Source organism: Lathyrus oleraceus, chromosome 6 (assembly GCF_024323335.1).
Source record: "Lathyrus oleraceus cultivar Zhongwan6 chromosome 6, CAAS_Psat_ZW6_1.0, whole genome shotgun sequence".
In the NCBI taxonomy this organism is placed as follows: domain Eukaryota; kingdom Viridiplantae; phylum Streptophyta; class Magnoliopsida; order Fabales; family Fabaceae; genus Lathyrus; species Lathyrus oleraceus.
In genome coordinates this window covers 222,758,068-222,768,003 of record NC_066584.1, presented here as the reverse complement: position 1 = coordinate 222,768,003, position 9,936 = coordinate 222,758,068, and positions in this window count along the sequence as shown.

The following is a 9,936-nucleotide window of genomic DNA, read 5'->3' as shown; positions in this document are numbered from 1 at the left end:
CGGATTCATAGGTTGTGAGGTATGTAACACCTCAAAATTTGCCCTCCTCTCTTGGGACTAGCATAACATATTGCATATCATTTTTAGGTCATTAGACATTGCATGTTGCATATCATGTGGTTACATTGTGCCAGATATCTTCCCAAGTCTTGATCAAGAAGTGAGGAAGTTAAGTGCAAGCCTAGGGTTTCATTGGACTGGTCATTGATCATCTGAGGGTGTGCAAGTCCAAATTAGGGTTTCATGATTCTCAAAGGATATTGGTCTTCATCTTGGTTACAATGATACATCATCATCATAATGGTTTGATTTCATCAAGTGTTGAAGCAGGATTCCTTGAGATTAGGGTTTTGACCACTGGTCAACCCTAATCAGTTGCATTGGGCCAATCAGGGTATGATCAGGAGATGGGGTTTATGATGGCTATGAGGATCATGCCATGGTTTTATTGAGCTAATTGAGGCTAGGGTATCACCCTTGAGCCATTTCATCCGGAGATTGGAGCTCAGTTGGAGCAATGCATTGCCAGATTCATCTATCAGATGAAAAGTCAACTGTGGTCAACTGTACATGATCTGATGGATTTGGAGGTGGAAATGAGTTGGATACACTTCATTCATGTTGGAACAAGTGTTATTTGAAATCTCAAAGCTTAAGAATGGAGAAAATCAAGTCAGAACAAAAACTGCCAAAAATAGAAAGTGACTTGTAATTGAAGTTTCCAAAAATGGAAAGTTTTTGACCTCAAAATAAAATGTCTAAGGAAGCTTCAAATGAAAAATTGTTCAACATGAAAGTTGTAGATCTTGTTCTCACCTTTCCAAAAAGTCCAAGAACTTGAAAATCCCATGTATGGTTGTCAAGTTATGGCTCAGTGAATTTCAAAAATGACCCATAATCAGGAGGCCATAACTTCCACATGGAGCATCCAAATTGGAAGTTCTTTATATGCACAAACTCCATTTGACATGTACTTTCATGGTGCATAATTGGATTTCTTCAAAAGTGGTCAATGCAAAAAGTCAAATTTCAACTGGACAGTTAAATGAACCAGGGGCAAAATTGTCCAACTTGAGAAATAATTGGAATTTTTGAGTGGGGATTTTTGCAACACTTCACAAATGGTATTTGAAAGTTGTTGGAATCATCATAACATGTTAAAGCTTCATGGTTTGGAAAATAGCTTTTGGAATGAACTTGCAAAAATGGACAAAGTGCCATCACATAGTGAATTTCCAAAATACTCATCCAATGAGGGTGAAACAAGTTGCAACAGCTCACACATGTCATTTTGAGAGTGTGTGAGCTGTCCATGAGGTGGCAATGAGCTGGCATGTGGAAATACAATTTTGCCCTTGCTTGAAATTAACACATTTCGCTAACACATTCCAATTGATTAATTAGTGTGATTAAGCATGGATTAAGCTAGCATATATATTCCTAATCACATCTAAATCATAACAGAATGCACCAATCCCAAAATCAGATCTCAAATTCCCTCCAAATTCTCAAGAATTCTCAAGAACACCAAAACCAAAAATTGACAAGAACTCTCTCATTTCTTGATCAATCTTCGAAATTCTTTGTGCTGCAAACTCCTCTCATCATCATCTCCATCTGTTTTTGGACATTGGATCAAAAGGAGCTGCCATTCTCGACTGTACCTACGAGCTCCATCAATGGTGAATCAAGAATTCGTGCACTAGGAGTGAAATCAATCGAACCTGAGCCTAGCATTCAACTTCTTGGAGCTTATGCTGCTGCTGTTTTGGATCCAAACGACTTGAAAGCTCCGATTCCATTACTGCCTTCAAGATTAAGGTCAGAATTCGAATTTCATGTTTCTTTAATTGGTCATATGCGTTCTATAGTTTGTTGAATGTAGAATCTAGTGATGTGATTGGTTTTGCAAATGGATAACTGTAGAGGACGAAATCTTGATTTGAAAGTATGAAACCAAACCCTAACTCCTTCGATCCATGAGATTTAGGAACATTTAGGTGAAATTAGGATGATATTTGGATTCTACGTTAAGAGACCTTTCCAACCATGTGCAGTTTGTGTATTTTTGTGAAAGTTTGAAGTTCACGTGTTCTTGGTGTGCCTGGGTTGAGGACGATGATTTTCTGGGAAATACATGCGTTTGATCTGGATTTTCGTTTGAAAATTTGAACCAGGAGTTTGCCGCGCCCGCGTTCAACAATTACCAAGCTGCCACTGTTTCTTTAATTAATTAATAATTATTCCAAAAAATTGTTAAAAATCATAAAACACTTTAAAAAATTCATAAAAAATGTTTTAAAAATCAGAAAAATACGTGGATTTTTTTGTTGACTTCCTAATTGACTGTAGAATTTTATTGACCTATTGATTGAAGTTTTGCATGGTGAATTTTTAGATTGACTTAGGGTTGATTAACATGTGTGCCATTTTGATACATTGTGCCATTTTGATTGTGAAATCCTCATGTTTACAAAGAAATGCTTGAAAATTTTTGTGATGATTGTGGACTGGCTAATGGTGATTTACATGTAAATTTCATGAATTTTGGATTCCTGGTGTTTGAGTTATGAATTTTGGAACCTAGGTGTGACAATTTGTGTCACACCTCATTATGTCAACTTGCTGGATTTATTTGAATGACCTAGACTTATTAGAACGATGTGAAATTTTGCATGGATGTTCATTAACATGTTAAGAAGCTATGTGAATTTTTATGGAATTTTATGTGGCATTTTCAATTTGATTGCTATTTTTCATCTCTGTTGGTCAAATATGCAAGTCCATGTGGTACATGTTTGTAATTTGGATGTGAAATGCTCATATGGTATTGAATGAGCTAAAATTTGACATGCTAGACCTTGATTATGTCCTGTTTAGGTGTAAATTATTTGAGGATTTTTGGATTTGTTTTGATATGGAATTGGATGCAATAGTTCTGTTTGGATGTTTGGTGTTATGTTTGACCTAAATTGAATTGTTTTGTGCATGAAAGGAACATGATGAATGATATGGACATGGGACTAATTGTGTTGGCTTTTGTTTGACATTAATTTGACTTTGGTTGGATATCCCTTGCTGTTTAGGAATTTTTCTTGCCTTTGGACCCTAGGCTTGGCCTAGTGGTCTAGTTTCTAACATTTGATTGAGTTTTCAGGATGAAAAGGTGCAATGCTTATGGAGAATGATCCAAGTCAATTCAATTGATGTTGTTTGATGTTTGTACACTAACATAACTTTGTTTTGTAGGTTGTGAAGTTTGGGCTTGAGCTCATAGCTTGCCTTTGTTGTGCATTAGTTTGTATAGTCTGACTGATTAATACTTGCTGTTTATTTTTGTCTGTCTGAGTACTAACTGTGTTTGACTGTTTCCAGGTACTTTTAGTTGCTCAGTTCCTTGTGAACTTTTGCTTTGCTTTGCTTAAGCAACTTGCATTGAGGTATAACTTCCTAACTTCATGTAGTCTGGAGACCCGGTCTGTTATTTGACCGGGCAAACTGTCTGAAGTCCTCCTTAAGAGGCGATGCTTGTGTGTGTTTAATTTTGTGCCTAAGCAGGTAAAGTCCTTAATCAAGGCAATTGGTGGAAGTTAGGGATATGCAATCTATCCCCCACTATTCTGTGTGTCGTCCCTCTGCTCACACGGCTGTGTGTTGATGCATTGGGACACAAACCCAAGATCTGTGCTGTCGCACAATCGAGTCAGAGTCATTGAGCGTAGAAGGGTCCCTCCATTCTGGACCCACGCTCCCTTGTCTAGAAGCTCTCCCTGGTCAGGGATAAGAGCTGTGAGGTCTGATCCTCACTTCACCTTTCATCTGCTTCACCTTAGCCTCGTAATGGCAAGGTTAAGAGCAAACACAGCCTGTACAGATGACTTGCTGAGGCAGTCAAACCTATTGTGTGAGCCACTTGTTTGGTTATAGTGCGTGCTATGTGGATATCTGTTTGAGATGCTTGTTCTCATTTGATGTATGCTTGAATTATTTTGTATGCTTGTATGCTTGCTTCTTTCCTGGATAGGAGTAGTTTGCTTATGCAAGTAGGATAGAAAACTGAACTTAGGGTAACGATGCATGACAACACTAGGCTCGAGTCCAGCTCCCTGGTAGTGTGTCTTCCCCTGGTTTCTGGCTAGTAATTCAGTCCCTTTCAGGGGAACTACATCGCCCTGATCCTTGTTCCAGACGAGGTATGTAGGCAGGTGGTCGTGCGAGACCACTCCGGGCAACCTTTTTCTTTTTGCGTGTGTTTACTTGTTATCTGATTGTGTGTTTGGTTCGGATGCCGACGTAAGTCCAGTGATTGGCGGTCGGGCTCCACGTTTGCCCCTTTGTGCGTGTGTTGGTTCGGATGCTGACGTAATTCCATCGAGTGGTTGTCGGGCTCCATGTTTGCCATCTGTTTGTGCGTTTTGTGTTGTTTGGCGTGCGTAAGCCGAACTACAGTGGCTCTGATTCTCGTTCCAGACGAGATATGTAGGCATAGGACGCGATGTCCTATCGAGCTCCCTTCTCCTAACCCCACCTGCGATCCCTGTGTGTGTGTGTGATGTTTTAGCAACCTTTTCTTTTCTTAGAACGTGGATCCCGTCGAGTACGACGGACGTGAGGGGTGCTAATACCTTCCCCTTGCGTAACCGACTCCCTTACCCTTTCTCTTTGGTCGCAAGACCATTTCCTTTCCAGGTTTCTCTGAGCGTTTCCTTTCCCTATTTTGGGATAAATAACGCGCAGTGGCGGCTCTGTGTTGTGTTTTTATTTGAGTCCCGCCGGTTGTTTTTTCGCGGATGCGACAGCTGGCGACTCTGCTGGGGAATACGGATGTAGACCTGTGCTGGTCCATCTTCCTTAAGCGAGTCCTTCCTAGCGTTTTAGGATAGTTTAGGTTGCTTGTTTTGTTTGATTTATTGCATTTATTATTCTAACCAGTGTATATATTTGCATTAAATATTTGCATGCATCATACTATCATGTTGCCGTCCTCTGTGCAGGTGATTCCTCTGTTTTGGGGTGGGTGTTCTGAGTGGGGCTAAAACCCAGGCCCGAGCATACACCTAGGATTAGCGTGGTCTCGCGTCGCTCACATGTCGGTTGGGCATGATGTTGCGATGTGACATACCACAAGCCGGACGAGGTTCATCTGAGAAGTGCTCTTCCAGTGGGGTTTTCCACTTTGGTTGGGTTATCTCTTTTGAGCCGTTGACTCTGGTGACCGATCATTTCCGGGATCTTTGGTTTAGACGATCTCAGGAGAGCTACAATGGCACACCCGAAAGGGCAAACCCATTGAGTATCTCTGCCCGATTGTCGAGACTATTATCCGCCTTAGGATGACCTGTTTAGAATTTACCTGTGAGGGAAGGGTTGATTATTTCAGATGCATGTCCAGATGGTGACTCAGATGGTGACTTTTGGTTCCGTTGATCAGAGTCATATTTATAAGTCGGATTTATGGCCGTTTATTTCTGAGACGCCGGAGTGCTGTCCGAGTTATTTATCAGTGGGGATCCGTTTATTTCAGGATTCCCCGGGCCGAGTTATTTATCAGTGGGGATCCGTTTATTTCAGGATATCCCGGGCCGATTCAGATGGTTTTGGGTATCTGCTCAAAGATGGTTTGGTGATGATGATGATGACGACGTATCTGTCAATTCCGTTTATTTCGGAACCCTTGAGTTGGATTTGTGGTTACATATTCCCTCAGATGGTTGTGATCGGTTCAGAGATCAGGGCTGTGATCCAGAGCAACAGATGATCAGATGACTTGGAGGATGGCACAGTGCATTGCATTCATACATCATTCTCATTTTGCATTCATCTGCACCAAACCTACGTCTAGCCATATGGGGAGTATTATGGATTGAGAATTTGGTTGAGAGACATCTGAATGTCAGAATATTATTGATGAATTTTTATCTGTCTCGATGAAACCAGAATCGAAGGACAGAATTTTCCTCGTATGGATAGACGTTGCATTCATGCATAATAACTTGTTTTCTATTTTGCAGGTGTTAGTTTCTAACCTGTTTGATTGACACAGGAATGATGAATCCGTCCAACGCCGACATTCTCGAGCTGAAAGAGAAGATGGGAGAGCTGATCAATGTCATGAAAGAGTTCGCCTTGGGGCAGAAAGTAATTGCCGAAAAGGTGGGGAGGATTGAAGACTGGCTGAAGATGGGGAACATGCAAGGAAACGCTTCGTCATCTGGATCGAAGAAATTCTTTGGTAATGACCAGCACAAGGATGAGGGTGAATCGAGTGCTGTGTACGCCCAGAGAGGACACGGTAGGGGTCGTTACTACCAGCACACTGCTGCTGTAACCATCCCTGCTGGTAATCAGTCAGTACGACAACAACGTCAATCACTTCAACAGAGAGCCGGGTATCAAGTGAGAGGTAAAGGGATTGATCGCCATTTTGATAAGCCGCCCGTGACATAGGCTGTTCTGTTTAAAGAGTTGATGGATTTTGGGTTGGTTCAGCCGAGGGCGATGGTTCCGATGAGAACAGATCAGAGGCCTCCTAACTATGATGAGAACGCCCAGTGTGATTTTCATTCTGGAACACCGGGGCATAACATTGAGGGCTGTAGAGCATTCAAGAATGTTGTACAGGATCTGGTAGACTCCAAGGCTATTAACTTTGCGCCATCGCCGAATGTTAATGCCAATCCCATGCCGGCACATGGTCAGGCAATGGTGAACGCAGTTGCTGAAGATTCGGATCACGCCTGCGGGATGGGTGAAGAGAAAGACAGTAACTGCAAGTTTGATGGGTGGATAAAGCCGTGCGTACCAGGAAGCTGGAAGGCTTAAAAAGATCATCATTGTCACTCTGCTGGAAGAGTAATATTTTCTTGTTTTCAGTTTTATTTGCATGAAAGCCATACGTGTTGCCCGACACGTAATGGTTCATTGTAAGGGCCACCTCATGTTTCAAATTTGCATTTTCTGCATCATTAATAAATGGATGTTTTTCAGTCAAAAAGCGGTGTTCCCTGTTTTTCATTTATTTTTGCAGTTTAAAAACAAATAAAAATGGCAATGTTTATTTTCATTTTTCCTTTTTGATTTGTCTCGTCCCAACTTCAAAAATAATTCTCCGGATCTCGTTGATAACAATTTGGTTACCCCTCATATGACTTCGACAATCCGAGCAATCAGGCTGAAGAAGAAGACGAAGAAGATTGTGATCTGCTGGAATTAGCCAGGTTGTTAAAACAAGAGGAGAGGGTGATTCAGCCGCCCGTGGAGCGGATTGAGATTGTTATTCCAAGCACCGCCGAGGTCAGGAAGGAAGTGAAATTAGAGCCGCTTCAGAGGCGAGTCGAGAGCAGAATGGTAGCCCTGTTGAAGGGACATGTGAGTACCTTCACCTGGTCGTGTCAGGATATGCCAGGGTCGGATACCGATGTCGTTGTGCACAAGCTACCGTGGAAAGGAGACTGTCCTCTAGAGAAGCAGAACGCCAGTGCTACTTATCAGAGAGCCATGGTGACTTTGTTTCATGATATGATTCATCGTGGAATCAATTGCTATGTTGATGACATGATAGCAAAGTCCCAAACAGGAGAGGGGCATCTGGCTGACCGGGGCAAGTCGGTTGACTGGTTGAGATAATTCAAACTGAGGTTGAATTCAGATAAGTGCACTATCAGGGTGCGGTCCGGTAAGATGTTGGGGTTCATTGTAAGGGAGGAATCGAGGTTCATCCTGCTTAAAAAAAAAAAATGCCTGAACCGAGAAAAAGTAAAGAAAGAGGTTCGTGGTTTCTTAGAAAGATTGAACTACCTGTCATGGTTCGCATCTTATCTAACAGCCACGTGGGAACCCATTCAAGAGAAAAAAAAAAGAGATCAAACGGTCAGGCGAAATAATGATTGCCAAGGGGCATTGAAAAATAAAAGAAAGTTGCAGGAACCTCTGATTCCGATGTCTCCTGTGGAAGGAGCAATTGTCAATCTGTACTTGACGGCCTTCGAGGGGTCTACGAAGTGCGTACTGGGGCAGCATGACGAGTCTTGTCGAAAAGAACATGCAATTTACCTTAGCAAAAAGTTTATCGACTGTGAAACAGTACATTCACTATTCGAGAAAACTTGATGTACTTTGGCATAGGCTGCTCGCCGACTGAGACAGTATATGCTGATTCATACCACTTTGTGGATGTCCAAGATGGATCCGATTGAGTATGTGTTTAAGAAGCCAGCATTGGCCGGACAGGTTGTGAGAGTGCAAAAGAATGTTGACTGATTTGGGATACTCTCAGAAAGCAATCAAGGGGTGTAGTGTTTGATTACATCGCTCAACAACTCGTGGAGGATGATCAACCGATGAAGTTTGAATTCCCTGATGAGGACATCTCGAGGTGCTCTAATCGAAAGATTGAGAGTAACCGATCCCGGAGGAGGGGCCTAACCCTGAATCCGAACGGATTCTGATGTCTGATGGGGAGGTTAAGGTGAAGGAGCTTTTGTTGCCCGGATAACGTTTGAATACACCAATGGTGTGATTGTGCAGAAAATGGTGGTAACCTACAGAGACTGGCATGAGATGTTGCCGTTGGCATTGCATGGGTATCGAATATCGGTGCGCACATCTACTGGGGCAACGCCTTTCTCATTGGTGTATGGGATGGAGGCTGTATTACCAGTTGAGGTTCAGATTCCCTCTTTGAGAGTCCTGATGGACGTGAAATTGCAAGAGGCTGAATGGGTAAGGACCCGGTACGAAGAGTTAAGCCTAATTGAGGAAAAGAGGCTAGCCGCCATCTGTCATGGGCAGTTGTACCAGCAGAGGATGAAGCGGGCTTTTGACAAGAAGGTGCGACCTCGGGTGTATCACGTAGGTGATATGGTGTTGAAAAGGATCCTTCCTCCTCAAAACGATCGAAGGGGCAAATGGACACCGAATTATGAAGGTCCATTCGTGGTCAAGAAGGTTTTCTCTGGCAGAGCCTTGTTGCTGACGACTATGGATGGCGAGGATTTTCCATCCCCTGTGAATGCGGACGCAGTTAAAAAAAATACTTCGTGTAAAGAGACCTGCTGGACGAAAAGAATAAAAGAGTCCTGGCAAAAATGGGCATCCCGGCGAACCAAAAACAGAAAGAAAGGTTCGGGCAAAAATTAGGGATATAAAAATGAAAAAATTGTACACCCGGCAAGTCGAAAACCTGAAAAGGCGACTTGGGCAAAAAAGGGTATCCCGGTGGACTGAAAACCCGAAAGGGCGGTCCAGGCAAAAGAGGGATTGAAACGAACAACTGCGTCTAGCATGATCGTTTGCGCTTTGGTTAAAGCATCATGGATAATACCCGGTAGGGATCAATTGGAATCGTCTTGTTCAGAAGGCAGAAAGCATGGAGAGTCTGAGGACATATGGGGTGTAACTGAGTTGGAACTCGATGAGATCACGGGTTTCACATTGCCATTAGGATAGATTTTTCCTTTTGTGCAGTTACCTCTTTTCAGGAATTGCTTCCTTTGTATTGCTCATTTGAGCCACGCTTTTTCAATCAATAAAATGCATATTCAGTCAAATAATTTTGGTTTTTGTTTTTCATTACCGCTTTGATTGCAAAAACATCCAGATATTTTTGATAAAGAATCTTGCATTTTAAGACATACAGGTCCCTTCCAATGCATGTTTATAAGATTGAAAGCTTGAAATCTCATTCGGAAGGTTGAGTGACCCAAGTGTTGAAATCTTGACACGCCTGGGGCACGGTTTTATCTAACGATCTGTTTTGCAGGTACTGTTAGATATTTTCACTCACTTGCAGGTTGTGGTGTGAAAGCTGTTGACAAAGCAAATCCCCAGGGAGTCCAATCAGGGACAAGAGAATATGAAAGGATGACGAAGACGTTGAGACGTACGACGATCCTTGAAATTAATCAAAAAGACTCTTCAAAGTCGGAAGATTTGAAA